The sequence below is a fragment of the Arvicanthis niloticus genome, chromosome 24 (genome assembly GCF_011762505.2).
Source record: "Arvicanthis niloticus isolate mArvNil1 chromosome 24, mArvNil1.pat.X, whole genome shotgun sequence".
Taxonomy (NCBI): domain Eukaryota; kingdom Metazoa; phylum Chordata; class Mammalia; order Rodentia; family Muridae; genus Arvicanthis; species Arvicanthis niloticus.
In genome coordinates, this window is record NC_133432.1 from 25,935,312 (window position 1) to 25,947,371 (window position 12,060).

Consider the following 12,060-nt stretch of genomic DNA (forward strand, 5'->3'; position numbering starts at 1 on the left):
GTTCAGCCACAGAATACTTGCCTAGCAAGAACTAGGGCCTAGGTTCCATTCTCCCAGTACAGGGAGCAGGAACTCAGTAAAATGACACCCTGTCTTCAAACCTAGGATGTGTTCAGCAGGTGTACATTGGTTGGGTCAGGTATGAAGAGGGTGTTTTTAGGACTCTGCACTAATCGTTTAGAAAAACAGGATCCAGGGGAGAAAGGCCAGACCTGCTTTTTCTTCCTCTTTTTTTTTTTTTTTTTTTTTCTTCTGTTTGGTTGAGTCCACCGTGTCAAAACAACTAAAATAATCCTGTAATTGTCTCCTGATTGGATGGGAGGGACCGACGGGTCAAGTTTCTTTCCTTGTTGAACAATGACCCGACTGCCACCTAACTTTAGAGGCAGAGGGTTTCTTGGAGGCCCTGAGAGCTGCCTCAGGGGTGAGAAGTCTTCCTAAGACCAAATGTGAGTATTGATCCCCAACATTAAATTGTAGGGGTGTCTTTGGGGAAATCTTAAAACAGTTGAGCACAGTTCAAGAGGCTGAGGCAGGAGGATCAGGAATTCAGGGCCATCCCATGATATAAATAGCAAGATCTTGTTTCAAAAAGTGGAGGAAGGGAGGGAGGTGGCAAGGTGGCCCATCAGGTGATGGTACTTACATCCCAGCCTGGTGACCTCAGTTGATCCCTGGGACCCACCCGGTGGTGAGAAGTGACCCCTGTGGGTGGGTCTCTGACATCCATATGTGTGCCGTATCATGCATGCGCACACCTGCACACACAATAAGTAAGTGTACAATAATGTTTTTAATAATGTTTTAGCTGGAGCTGTAGATCAATGGCATGCAGCAGGAGGCCCTGTGTGGACCCTCTCAGAACACACACAGAGAATTCTGAAAATCAAAAGCAGTGACTGGTGATGAATATTTTATTGTCAATTATCAATGAGCCAATTATCAATCATAATGTCAGTTATGTCTATCAATTATCTATCATTTATGTATGCCCCGTGTCTGTTCTCTGTCATCTATCTTCTATCTGTATTATCTATGTATCTATCTACCTCTCTGTCTATCCATCCATCCATCCTTCCCTCCAAGCCAGGGTCCCATATAGTCCAGGCTGGCCACAAAGTTAAGCAGTCAAGGGTAATCTCGAACTTGGCAGTAGCATGCATCACCATACCTGGTTTTATGATGCTGCTACCTAAACCCAGTGCTTCATGCATGCCAGGCAAACACTCACAATGGTGTGGTAGCCCACGGCTATATTCCTAGCCTTCAGAAAGCTGAGATTGGAGGACTGCTACAAGTTGAAGGCCAGCCTCGGCTACATGTGAGTTCTGGGCCAAGCTGGACAACACCCTGAGACTATGATCAACAGAGTGACCTTATTTTCAAAGGGGTCAGGAAAGAAGAGAGAGGGAAAAAAAGAAAAAGGAACCTCAATGTTATTATATGTGCTTTGGTGTGTGTGTGTGTGTGTTACTAAGGATTGAACCTCAGGCATGTAAAGTGCTTTGCTAAGCTATACCTCCAGCCCCTCACTGGAGGATTCTAGGCAGGGGCTCTACCACTGAGCCACGCCCCCAGCCCCTCACTGGGGGATTCTAGGCAGGGCTCTACCACTGAGCCACGCCCCCAGCCCCTCACTAACAGACTGGATGCCACCACTCTACTACTAAGCTCCGCCCCTAGGCCCCGACTGGGGGTTGCTAGAGAAGCATTCTACCACTAAATGTCATTGGTCAGCCCTGTTCTTACTATTTTGAGACAGGGTCTCACTAAATCACCTATACTGGCCTTGAATTCACTCTGTAGCCCAGGCATGCCCTGAATATGTCCATCCTCCTCCTTTAGCCTGCCAGGTGTATGGGATGACAGGCCTGTGCTACCAGGCCCAGCTCTCTGAAGGTCTCCTGTTGAATGCTTGGCCTCTAGTTTTATAGGCAAGGAGAAGCAGAGTGGTGCGACTGTCACGCCCCAGTGGGTGCTTCTTCGCTCTGCCTCTGCACTGAACCCTGGAGATTAGCTTCCTGGACACCAGAGTGTGACCCAGCCAGCTGCTAGATGAGCTGGCCAGCTGGAGATTTGCTGTCTGTAGATACCGCTGGGGTTCCTGGGGGACAGTTAGGAATGAGAAGGGAAGACAGGGAGAAAATAGACCCCAGATGTTCCCAAGGGCCATCAACAAGTCACCTGCACCTGAATTATCATGTCTCCCTAAAAATGCCACTGTCTCAGCAGGGTGGTGGTGGTGCAGGCCTCTAATCCCAGTGCTAGGGAGGCAGAGGGTAGGTGGATCTCCGTGAGTTCCAGGCCAGCCTGGTCTACAGAGTGAGTTCCAATACAACCAGAGCTACACAGAAAAACCTATCTTAAAAAACCAAAAGCCACTCGTAAACTAGGGAGCCAGCTCAGAGAGCTCCATGAGCAATGGGCTTGCCTGCCTTGGAAACTCGACAGCTGAGTTTGAGTCCCAGAGCCCAGGAGTGGTTGTGTGCACTTGTAATCTCAGTGTTTGCCTGAGACAGGCCAGCCAGCCCCACTTAGCCTAGTCTAACCAATGAGTCCCAGGTCCCAGTCAGAGATACTATATCATGAACAAGGTTGACAGCTCCTGAGAAATGACACCCAAGGATGACCTTTGGTCTCCACACACATATGAACCTACAAGCATGCCCATCAATTTGAGTCTGTCTGTCTGGGCTACTCTCGTGAGTTCAAGGCCAGGCTAAATGACTTAATGAGACCTTGTCTTTAAAAGGAAACAAACAACAACAACAACAAAAAAAGTAGGGAGACTGGGGAAATAGCTCAGTGGTAGAGCATTTGCCTGACATGTGTGAGACCTCAGGTTCAATCACCAGTATGAACAAAGGAAACACCTGCCAATCCTTAGGGTGTGCCACCAGTCACTAATTAACAGTCTCTGGATGCAAAGCAGAAATGGAAATGATGGTGGTGTGTGTAAGCATTGTGTGTGTGGATATGTGTGCATGCATTGTATGTATGGATATGTGTGAATGCATTGTGTGTAGATATGTGTGTATGTATTGTATGTGTGGATACAAGTATATGTACTGTATGCGTGGATGTGTGTGCATGTAGTATATGTGTGTGTGTATGCATTCTATGTGTGGATGTGTGTCCTTGCCTTGAATGTGGATGTATGTGCATTCATTGTATGTGGATGTGTGTGTGCACATATTGTATGTGTGAATGTAGACACACATCTGAACAACCTTGGGTGTCAGTCATTACTGACAGTCCCAAACCTGAGCACAGCTGAAGAGAAGGCAGTTGCGACGGTCTAGTACAAAGCTCAATGCTTGAACTAAGTCAACCTCCCTAAAGTGTTGAAATCCCCCCACCCCTAGACCTTCAGCCCCAGCCTCCCTCCCTCCACCACAAGCCCAATTCCTCAGAATCGTGTCCAAAGTTCAACAATCAAAAGAGGCAGGACTCAGAGGAGAGAACAAACAGCTTTTAGCTATGGGTGATTCTGTTTCCAGGACCAGCCTGACTGGGTGAGATTGGATAGATTCTGAGGTGGGTTCTGGGCTGGGTGGATGGGTGGGTGGGGTTTCAGAACACAGTCCCAGGCGGGTGAGAGAAGGATTGGATAGTTTTTAACGATGACCTCCTGAGTAGTGGTTCTCTGAGCACAACCTTCTTCCCCCACCCCCTCTTTGTTCCTGGATCCGTTATGCAACCCAAGTTTCAACTCTGGGTTTGTAGGGAGCCAAGGGAGGCTCCACGGGAAATTGGGGGCTGTCCAGGGCCTGGGGGGGGGGGGGAGGGACCTTGAAAGCCACGCCTTTCCTCCAGCATCACCCTTCACGTTTGTGGTCCACGTGCTGTTAGGCCAAGAAACGCTGCCCTCTCTCCTCAGTGTAGCAAACAATCCCCTGATTGATTCTCTGTCCCAGGATCTCCCGGGCTACAGCAGAATGTTGCTATGGCAACTGTAACCTGCTGTGAAAGGGCTTCTAAGGAGTCTGTCTCTGCTTCTGCTGTTAGCGTCTCCCGCGGTTCTTAGCCCAGCCACAAGCCTCCGAGCTTGTGCACTCTGAAGAAATGAAAGTAGACGGCAGAGTTGGTTAGTGGCCCCCAGGAGCTGGTGTCTCCGCTAGACCAGATCTCAGAACTTACGGATGTAGTTAAACGAAGTGTGGTCTGTCAGCCATGAGTATCCTCCACACCCGGAAAAGGTATAGAGGCGTTAGCCCCAGCATTCTAGAACAGAGGCATCTCAGAGGATCAAAAAGCCAGAAAAACAGCCCAGTGGGTAAAGGTCCTGGCTGCTAAGGCTGAGGATTTAAGTGTGATCCATGGATCCCACAAGACAGAAAGAGAGAACAGATTCCCACATGTCTCCCGACCTCCGTATGCGCATCATAGCATGTTCCGAAGTGCACACGCACAAAGCTGAAGGCTAGGAGTTGCGGAGATGGCACACGCATGAAGACTTGAGTTTTGATCTCCAGAGCCACAGCTGGGGAGGCAGACACAGGTGGATCCTTGGGGCTCCCTGGCCAGTCAGTCTAGCCAAATCAATGAACAGTAGGCAGTGAGAGACTCTATCTTAAAGTGGAGAGGGACGGAAGACTTTTGAGTTTGTCCTAGGACCTCCACATGTATGTGCATACACAGACACACACATGCATGTGCGCTTGTGTGCACATGTATAGACACAAGAAAGTTAAAGATCAGCAGAGGCTACCGAGTGAGCTCATAATTCCCTCCAAAATTATCCCCCGGTTTCCAAGGCCCTAACTCCAAGGTGGAGACTTCTTGTCCCAGATTTGCATACAAAGTGGGGTGCTTTCTTTCAGATGGGCCGTCCACCATGAAAACCTTTGGCTTGGTTTAAGCTTACTTTGAGGGTGTTGAATTACATCTGAATAAATAGCCACCTTTAGACATAAGCACCTAATCCTCCCCCCACACCCAACAGAGATTATGGGATCATTTTTAAAGTGTGATACCAAGTAAACCTATCTATGCTATCCATTTCCTGTGAATCTACCACCTAACGTTGCAGGTTAAAGATGATAAACAAAGCGGGTGGGACTCGCTGACCTGTAGCACAGTGGGAAGGAGCCCCGAGGAGTGGAGCAGAGAGAAAGGAGGGGGATGGGGAAGGGACTCATTTCCCAGGGGACCCTGGAAGAACCTCAGCAGGTTGTGTGTATTGGATGCTTTAGGGAAAAGAATAGGAGTGGCCAGGGAGCTTGCTCAGCCAGCAAGGTGCTTGTTGTATGTTCTTGTTTGCTTTTCTGTTGCTCTGATAAAAAGAGCAAGCAGGGCGGCGGTGGGGCACTTGGGAGGCAGAGAGAGAGAGAGAGGCAGAGAGGCAGAGACGGGAATCTTTGTGAGTTCAAGGCCAGCCTAATCTACAGAATGAATTCCAGGACAGCCAAGGCTATACAGAGAAGGTCTATCTCAAAAAAAAGTGCTTGCAATACTTGCATAAAAAAAGCAGAAAGTGCTGATGTTTGCTTGTAATCTTAGCACTAGGGAAACAGGGGTTCCCCTGAGCTCTGAGCTCAGTCAGCCTAGCCAAATATGAGAGCCCCAGGTCCCAATGACCTACTCTATCTAAAAAAAAAAAAAAAAAAAAAACAAGGTCCAGGGTGATCTCTGACTCCACATGCATGCAAACCTGTATACATGAGGGTAGCCTCTCACACTGAGAACAAAGCTGGAAATTATTCATGGAGTTCAGGATTTTCTGAGGTCAAAGTAGGGCAAGAATGAGGGAAGCCCTTATGTTACTGGAGGTCAAGAAAGGGAATTCCTAGCCCTGTCCCTCCAGCTGTCTTCCACCCTGATGGACTAGAGAAGGTGACTCAGCAGTTAAGAGCACTTCCTACTCTTGCAGAGGACCTGAGTTCAATTCCCAGCACCCATTGCAGCTCACATCTCCATGTAACTCTAGTTCCAGGCAATCAATCTGACGCCTTCTTCTGAACTCCCTGGGCACCAGGTGTGCACATGGTGCACAGACATATACACTGGCAAAACACTATACAATATATATATATATATGGATGTGGGCAGAATTCTCTTCCCATCCCATCTGATAAGAAAGCTGACTTTCATCCAAGGAGAAAAACAGAGCAGAGCTCTGGCCAAGGCCAGACATCTGATTAGGCTTGTGAGTGGATTTTGGCCCTGGATCTCTGAACTTCATTGACTGCTGTTGCCTGGCCTTGAGGGGTCATCCCAGCCTCATGGGGCTTAGTAACCCTACAGGCTCATTTATCTCCAATTCTGGGGAAGCAGAGACAACATTTGAAACTGGACTTACCTACATAGTCGCTTTTATTTCCTAGGGTGCTCCTGCGTACTCTGCAATAGAGGTCAGTTCTTTCCTCTCATCGTGTGAATTCTGTGATAAAACACACGTCACTGGGCTTCACGGCAAACATCCCTAATTTGCGGAGTCATCTTGCTGGACCCACTGGTAGCATCTAAAACATTGGGTTAGAGGGCTGATGTGAATGTGCCTGCCGTTTGGGCTTTTATGTTCTTGGAGGGGATTGAGCTTGGATCTCACAGATGCTAAAAGCTCTACCAGTCTGTCCTTAAACACGCATGTGTGTAGGCCAGAGATCAATGTCAGGTATCTTTTCTCAGGAGATTTTCACCTTTTAAAACGTTTATGTTGAGCGTTTTGCCTGAAGGTGTATTAAATATATCCCATGCTCACAGTACCCGTGGAACCCAGAAGATATCATTGGATCCTTTGGAACTAGAGCTATAATGTTTGTGAGTGGTCACGTGAGTGCTGGGGACCAAACAATGGTCCTCTGGGAGAATTGTCAGGGTTCTTGACCGCTAACTTGTTTTCTGAGACACGGTGTCATTAAACTTCAATCTAGGGGGAGACATACACAAGATGTACCCCTAAAGTCCTAACAAGGAACTAAGGAAATAAGGCATGACTCTACCGAAAATCAGTCTGGGGAACCAACTATTTACAGGAGAGTGGGTATTCCTCCTCCAAAGGCCACACTGGAAAGTCTTCGTCCAGCAGGAATGGAAACTTCTCCGTAACCACATAGAGAGTGTCCTCTTCCTTAGTCTTCCCCAGTCTATACACAGTAGCCTCCTCCTCCAGCTCTTGCATGAGTAGTATACATCAGGTATACGGAGTGGGAAGATACTCAGGTGAGGATCTTGTGATCCCCGCCCCCTCCAGGAAGATCACTTTTTTTTTTTTTTTTTTTTTTTTTTGTCCGAGACAGGGTTTCTCTGTATAGCCTTGGCTGTCCTGGAACTCACTCTGTAGACCAGGCTGGCCTCGAACTCAGAAATACGCCTGCCTGGAAGATCACTTTATATCAATACTGTTTATATCAATACTAACAGACAACATTCCCAGCAGGGAATGATCCCTTTGCCTAGAGGAGCAGCTGAATTCCTAAGATGGTGGTTGCCTGCCTCAAAGGACACTCACAGCCAACAACAAGCCTGATGTTTGACAAGAGGCTAAGTTAATGTTAGCCAGCAAGCTCCAAGAATCTCTACTTCCCAATAACTGGGGTTACAAGTTCATATCAATCACCACAGCATAGGTGCCAGGGCTCTAACTCAGATCCTATGCTTGCAAAGCATTTTACTGAGGGAACAACTCCCCAGCCCTGGTTTGTACTTTTTTTTTTTTTAGAATAAGATCTTGCCAGGAGGTGGTAGTACATGTCTTTAGTCCCAGTACTAAAGGCAGACACAAAGGCATAGGCAGGTGGATCTCTGAGTTTGAGGCCAGCCTGGTCTACAGAGTGAGTACCAGGACAGCCAGGGCTACACAGAGAAATCCTATCTCAAAAAAAAAAAAAAAAAAAAAAAAAACAAAACAAAAAAAACAAACAAACAAACAAAAACAAAAAAACCAACAAAACAAACCAAAAAACCCAACCCAAACCAAAAACACATAGAGCCCTGGTTGGCTTTGAACTCACAGAGATCTTCCTTCCATTTAAGGTAGACTACTCTGCCTTCTGGTTTATACTTTTTGAAGCCCTTTGGCATCTGTGAGGGACGTAAGCACAATCATGCTCACCCAGAGCCCTCATTTTCTTCTCTTACAAGGACCAGTCACTCCTTCTCAGCCAAACATGGGGACATTTTCTTGATTGGGGAAGAGGTCTGTGTAAGATAGCCTTAGAGATGCACCGTGACCTTGGAATGCCTGAAGCGTCTATGTGCCTGTGAAGGAAAAGAGGCCAGAATGTGGAAGATACAGAGAAATCTGGGGCCAGACACAGGGCTCCTGTGAATCAGAGCTGGGTCCCCTGGTTGGGAGCATAGAAGCTGTTCCAGTATGAGAAATAGTGTCACTCCAAAGCAAGAGTGGAACAGACACTCGCTGGATGCTGAGGTGGGCACCATAGAGAGCAGATCCCAGATCAGACACTGAGGAAAGGCAGGCTCTACAGGGAGCGCTAAGCGGGAATGGATAGGCTATGTTGGGCCAGCCCACTGTTAGTAATCAGACTGGGTCACAATATACCTAGCTGGGGATCTTGAAATACCTATGTCCCAGTTTCTTCTCTCCCTGTTACTGTAATAAAATACTTTGATAAAAAAAAAAAAAACAATCTAAGAGAGAAAAGGGTTGCCCTGGTTCACAGTTCTAGGGCACCTTGCACCCACAGTCAGGAGTAGGGATGAATGCAAGCTTCTTTCCCCCTACTTATTTATACGCCCCAGGATCCGAGCCACCACCAGCAATGCACAGAATTCTTCCCATCTTAGTTAACCAAATCAAGACAGTCCTGCGCAGGCATGCCCTGGGGGCTGTCTTGCTGCTCATTCTTGGTTCTGCCAAGCTGACAAGTAACATAAACTGTGACAACCTACTAGTTAGAGGCCTTGAAATATCTACTAGATGAGATATTGTCACCTGGAGAACTTAAGACACTTTCTAGATGGGAAGTCTGAGATAACTATCAGACTAGAGACCTTGAAACACTTAGGCTGGAAACCTTAGGGTGAAACCCTTCTCTCCTACTCTGAATCCGAACTCTTCTGTCAAGTGTATATTTCAGAAAGATTTGCTATAATATGTAGAACACATTATATCTCAGCAGTAGAGCCCCTGCCTAGAATCCCCCAGTGAGGAGCTGGGGGCGTGGCTCAGTGGTAGAGCACCTGCCTAGAATCCCCCAGTGAGGGGGTGGGGTGTGGCTCAGTGGTAGAGCCCCTGCCTAGAATCCCCCAGTGAGGAGCTGGGGGTGTGGCTCAGTGGTAGATTTCACGGATGATTGGAGACCTTGTATACACAAGTCCAGTGAGAACATAATGTCAACACTTTTTGTTGACTCGAGCTTCAGGTTCCAGCTACAGACCATGAACAGAAAACCTGTTTCGAACACAGATGCTGTGAAGCTTAAGAGCACAAACAAAGGTCCTGATAGTGGAAGCTGAAGGTAGAGATGGGGACAGAGGCAGGGGCAAGGGCTACATTGCATAATGTTAAAAGATAGTGTGAGTCTGACCAACTGCTCACGGCTCAAGAACTAAAGGTCCAAGGCTGCCGCCTCAGTCACCGTGACTCAGAAGAGCTAAGTTAGATAATTGAATGATTATAGCAGGAAGATATTGAAGTGGGGGGGGGGGGAGCTGTGCTTTCAAGGACACTAATCAAGAGTAAGACTTAAACAGTTCTGGTCTTCATAGTGAGTTCTAGGCCAGCCTATATATAGCAAGGGTCTTATATAGCAAGACCCTGTCTCAAACAAATAAGCAAGCAAACAAAAGCCCCAAAGATTTGACAACTTAAGAGACAACATCTAAAATATCAGTCGTAGGAGGTGGTGAGGTGATGGGGTGGATAAGGGTGCTTGCCTCCAAGCCTGACGACCTGAGGGGTTCAATCCTTGGAGTCCATGTGACGGAAGCGATTGTCTTCTCATCTCCACACTCATGCTGTGGTACATTCATACCAATTCACACCCTTCCCTCCCCCCCACCCCCCCCCCCCCCGTCCCCAGAAGTAAAAATATTCAACACACATACACAACAACAACATAAAGGTATTGAGCTAGCCCTGGTGACACAGACCTGTCATTCCAGCCAAAAAGAGAGCTGGAGATATAACTCAGTGTCAGGTTATGCACCTGCCTAGCTGCTGGAAGGTTCTAGAATCAATGCTAAACAAAATGACAAACTGGCTTAGGGCATAGCCAGTCAAAAGTTGTTTCTGCAGGGGAAAAAAAAGCTGATTCATTAACTTGGAAACAAAAACCAGTAGAAATCAGGAAATGGGGTAAGAATTGATCCCATCTGGGGATAAGGATAAGGAAATGCTGGGCAGTTGACCACTCCCAAAGGCATATCTTTTGTTTTTTAATTGAGAAATATAAAATATGATTTAGTTTAAAACTATGTTTAGTCATGTCTTTGTGTAGGGAGACACATGCTAGGACACATATGTCATGGTGTGGAAATCAGAAAACTACCTGTTAAGAGTCAGTTTGTACCGGGCGGTGGTGGCGCACGCCTTTAATCCCAGCACTTGGGAGGCAGAGGCAGGTGGATTTCTGAATTCGAGGCCAGCCTGGTCTACAGAGTGAGTTCCAGGACAGCCAAGGCTATACAGAGAAACCCTGTCTCAAAAAAAAACAAAAAACAAACAAACAAACAAACAAAAGTCAGTTTGTTCTCTCTACTTTGTCAGGTCCTGGGGATCAAATTCAGGTCATCGGCTTGGCTGCAAGCACCTTCACTGGGGGACAGTCTCACCAGCTCCCCAATAAAGTAGGCCAATTAAGTCATGTCAGTAATGAGCTCCCTTCCCTAACCTTTTGTTCCTCAAATAACTGGATGGTTAACTAACAGAGTTAACATTAATAAACCTGCAGACCTGTTCCCGAAGGCCTCTACCTACCATGTCTCCTTAAACATCTGCATCTGCTTATAGGGCAGCAAAAGCCCACAGCTTGACCAACTTGTAGTTCACTCGGTCTTCTCTGTGTGATGTGGGGAAATTTCACGTAGTTAGTGTTAGGTTTCAAAACTGGGACAAATGGCCGAGGTGTCTGCTTAACATATTAAAGTGGACCTGGCCGCTCTTAATATGCTCTTAATTATGGCATACTCTTTGTTTGTGGTTGCAAATATTTTTTTCCCAGTTGGTTGTCTTGAAACTGTGCTATGTTACTTTTCACACACATTGAGTCTTTGTTTCTTTTGCATCCGTTTCATTTGTTTTGGGTATGGCGGGACTTGTATGGTGCAATGGAAAGAACGTGGAGGTCAGAGGACAACCTTTGGCATTTGATTCTTTCTTTCTACTGTATGAGTCCTGGGGATCAAACTCAGGTTGTTAGGCTTAGCAAAAAGTTCCTGTACTTGCTAAGCCATATCTCACCAGTCCCATTCATTTTTCTTCTAGATTAGATCTCATTATGTAATCTGGACTGGCCCAAACAACGCCCAGCTTCCGTTTAGTTCCTCCTTCTCCTCCTCCTCCTCCTCCTCCTCCTCCTCCTCCTCCTCCTCCTCCTCCTCCTCCTCCTCCTCCTCCTCCTTCTTCTTCTTTTTTTTTTTTTTTGAGACAAAGTCTGATAATACAGAGTGGCTTCCAATTCCTCTTATAGCTCAGGCTATACTTGAACTCTTGACCCTCCTGCCTGTAACTCCCAAATACTGAGATTACAGATCTGAGCCGCCACAGTTATTGTTTGATTTTATGGGATTTCTTTCCTCCTCCTCCTCTGTCTGAAACAAGGTTTTTCTATATAGTCTTGTCTAGCTTGAAATTCAGTACATAAACCAGGCTAGATTTGAACTAACTGGTAATCCTCCTGCCTCTATCTCAGGAGTGCTGGGATTAAAACTACTCGCCACCATGCCTGGCTTTTCTGTCATCTTTTTAAAAATGTCATTTTGTCCGTATAGTATCTGAGTGTGTATGAGATATGTATCCACTCTACAGGTCCCCTTCACCCCCAGCCTATTAATAGCGTATTTTTAGAAGGCAAGGTAATCACCGGGACAGTAAATGAAATGTCATTGGCTGGGGAACACAGGAGAAACTAGAGGCACATACAGTCTGGAAGC

The 12,060-nt window shown here is 46.8% G+C and overlaps 1 protein-coding gene across 1 annotated transcript in view; it reads left to right on the forward strand.

Annotated features, from left to right (window-relative positions):
- Positions 1-309: 309 nt before the first annotated feature.
- Positions 310-12,060, forward strand: part of Por (cytochrome p450 oxidoreductase) — a 60,758-nt gene continuing 49,007 nt past the window's right edge. Inside the window, exon 1 of the mRNA XM_076923184.1 lies at positions 310-449. The gene's annotated coding sequence lies outside the window, so the exon portion shown is untranslated. The remainder of the gene's footprint in view (positions 450-12,060) is intronic.